The sequence below is a fragment of the Balaenoptera acutorostrata genome, chromosome 13, assembly GCF_949987535.1.
Source record: "Balaenoptera acutorostrata chromosome 13, mBalAcu1.1, whole genome shotgun sequence".
Taxonomy (NCBI): domain Eukaryota; kingdom Metazoa; phylum Chordata; class Mammalia; order Artiodactyla; family Balaenopteridae; genus Balaenoptera; species Balaenoptera acutorostrata.
In genome coordinates this window covers 82,693,174-82,696,753 of record NC_080076.1, presented here as the reverse complement: position 1 = coordinate 82,696,753, position 3,580 = coordinate 82,693,174, and positions in this window count along the sequence as shown.

Below are 3,580 nucleotides of genomic sequence, written 5' to 3'. Positions count from 1 at the left end.
ACACTCCATAATGATCAAGGGATCAATCCAAGAAGAAGATATAACAATTGTAAATATTTATGCACCTAACATAGGAGCACCTCAATACATAAGGCAAATGCTAACAGCCATAAAAGGGGAAATCGACAGTAACACAATCATAGTAGGGGACTTGAACACCCCACTTTCACCAATGGACAGATCATCCAAAATGAAAATAAATAAGGAAACACAAGCTTTAAATGACACATTAAACCAGATGGGCTTAATTGATATTTATAGGACATTCCATCCAAAAACAACAGAATACACATTCTTCTCAAGTGCTCATGGAACATTCTCCAGGATAGATCATATCTTGGGTCACAAATCAAGCCTTGGTAAATTTAAGAAAATTGAAATCGTATCAAGTATCTTTTCCAACCACAATGCTATGAGACTAGATATCAATTACAGAAAAAAATCTGTAAAAAATACAAACACATGGAGGCTAAACAATATGTTACTAAATAACCAAGAGATCACTGAAGAAATCAAAGAGGAAATCAAAAATTACCTAGAAACAAATGACAATGAAAACACAACAACCCAAAACCTATGGGATGCAGCAAAAGCAGTTCTAAGAGGGAAGTTTATAGCAATACAATCCTACGTCAAGAAACAAGCAAAATCTCAAATAAACAACCTAACCTTACACCTAAAGCAATTAGAGAAAGAAGAACAAAAAAACCCCAAAGTTAGCAGAAGGAAAGAAATCATAAAGATCAGATCAGAAATAAATGAAAAAGAAATGAAGGAAACAGCAGCAAAGATCAATAAAACTAAAAGTTGGTTCTTTGAGAAGAAAAACAAAATTGATAAACCTTTAGCCAGACTCATTAAGAAAAAAAAGGGAGAAGACTCAAATCAACAGAATTAGAAATGAAAAAGGAGAAGTAACAACTGACACTGCAGAAATACAAAGAATCATGAGAGATTACTACGAGCAACTATATGCCAATAAAATGGACAACCTGGAAGAAATGGACAAATTCTTAGAAAAGCACAACCTTCTGAGACTGAACCAGGAAGAAATAGAAAATATAAACAGACCAATCACAAGCACTGAAATTGAAACTGTGATTAAAAATCTTCCAACAAACAAAAGTCCAGGACCAGATGGCTTCACAGGTGAATTCTATCAAACATTTAGAGAAGAGCTAACACCCATCCTTCTCAAACTCTTCCAAAATACAGCAGAGGGAGGAACACTCCCAAACTCATTCTATGAGGCCACCATCACCCTGATACCAAAACCAGACAAAGACGTTACAAAAAAAGAAACCTACAGGTCAATATCTCTGGTGAACATAGATGCAAAAATCCTCAACAAAATACGAGCAAACAGAATCCAACAACACATTCAAAGGATCATACACTATGATCAAGTGGGGTTTATTCCAGGAATGCAAGGATTCTTCAGTATATGCAAATCAATCAATGTGATAAACCATATTAACAAACTGAAGGAGAAAAAGCATATGATCATCTCAATAGATGCAGAAAAAGCTTTCGACAAAATTCAACACCCATTTATGATAAAAACTCTCCAGAAGTAGGCATAGAGGGAACTTACCTCAACATAAATAAAGGCCATATATGACAAACCCACATCCAACATCATTCTCAATGGTGAAAAACTGAAACCATTTCCACTAAGATCAGGAACAAGACAAGGTTGCGCACTCTCACCACTATTATTCAACATAGTTTTGGAAGTATTAGCCACAGTAATCAGAGAAGAAAAAGAAATAAAAGGAATCCAAATAGGAAAAGAAGAAGTAAAACTGTCACTGTGTGCAGATGACATGATACTATACACAGAGAATGCTAAAGATGCTACCAGAAAACTGCTAGAGCTCACCAGTGAATTTGGTAAAGTAGCAGGATACAAAATTAATGCACAGAAATCTCTTGCATTCCTTTACACTAATGATGAAGAACCTAAAAAAGAAATTAAGGAAACACTCCCATTTACCATTGCAACAAAAAGAATAGAATACCTAGGAATAAACCTACCTAATGAGACAAAAGACCTGTATGCAGAAAACTATAAGACACTGATGAAAGAAATTAAAGATGATACAAACAGATGGAGAGATATACCATGTTCTTGGATTGGAAGAATCAACATTGTGAAAATGACAATACTACCCAAAGCAATCTACAGATTCAACGCAATCCCTATCAAACTACCAATGGTATTTTTCACAGAACTAGAACAAAAAATTTCACCATTTGTATGGAAACACAAAAGACTCTGAATAGCTAAAGCAATCTTGAGAAAGAAAAACAGGGCTGGAGGAATCAGGCTCCCTGACTTCAGACTATACTACAAAGCTACAGTCATCAAGACAGTATGGTACTGGCACAAAAACAAATATAGATCAATGGAACAGGATAGAAAGCCCAGAGATAAACCCACGCACATATGGTCACCTTATCTTTGATAAAGGAGGCAAGAATATACAGTGGAGAAAAGACAGCCTCTTCAATAAGTGGTGCTGGGAAAACTGGACAGCTACATGTAAAAGAATGAAATTAGAACACTCCCTAACACCATACACAAAAATAAACTCAAAATGGATTAAAGACCTAAATGTAAGGCCAGACACTATCAAACTCTTAGAGGAAAACATAGGCAGGACACTCTATGACATAAATCACAGCAAGACCCTTTTTGACGCACCTCCTAGGGAAATGGAAATGAAAACAAAAATAAAGAAATGGGACCTAATGAAACTCAAAAGCTTTTGCACAGCAAATGAAACCATAAACAAGATGAAAAGACAACCCTCAGAATGGGAGAACATATTTGCAAATGAAGCAACTGAGAAAAAGATTAATCTCCAATATATACAAGCAGCTCAATATCAAAAAAACAAACAACCCAATCCAAAAATGGGCAGAAGACCTAAATAGACATTTCTCCAAAGAAGATATACAGATTGCCAACAAACACATGAACGGATGCTCAACATCACTAATCATTAGAGAAATGGAAATCAAAACTACAATGAGGTATCACATCACACCGGTCAGAACGGCCATCATCAAACAATCTAGAAACAATAAATGCTGGAGAGGGTGTGGAGAAAAGGGAACCCTCTTGCAGTGTTGGTGGGAATGTAAATTGATACAGCCATTATGGAGAACAGTATGGAGTTCAGTATGGAGAACAGTTTTTCCTTAAAAATCTAAAAATAGAACTACCATATGACCCAGCAATCCCACTACTGGGCATATACCCTGAGAAACCCATAATTCAAAAAGAGTCATGTACCACAGTGTTCACTGCAGCACTATTTACAACAGCCAGGACATGGAAGCAACCTAAGTGTCCATCTACAGATGAATGGATAAAGAAGATGTGGCACATATATACAATGGAATATTACTCAGCGATAAAAAGAAACTAAATTGAGTTATTTGTAGTGAGGTGGATGGACCTGAGTCTGTCATACAGAGTGAAGTAAGTCAGAAAGAGAAAAACAAATACCGTATGCTAACACATATATATGGAATCTAAAAAAAAAATGGTTCTGATGAACCTAGGGGCAGG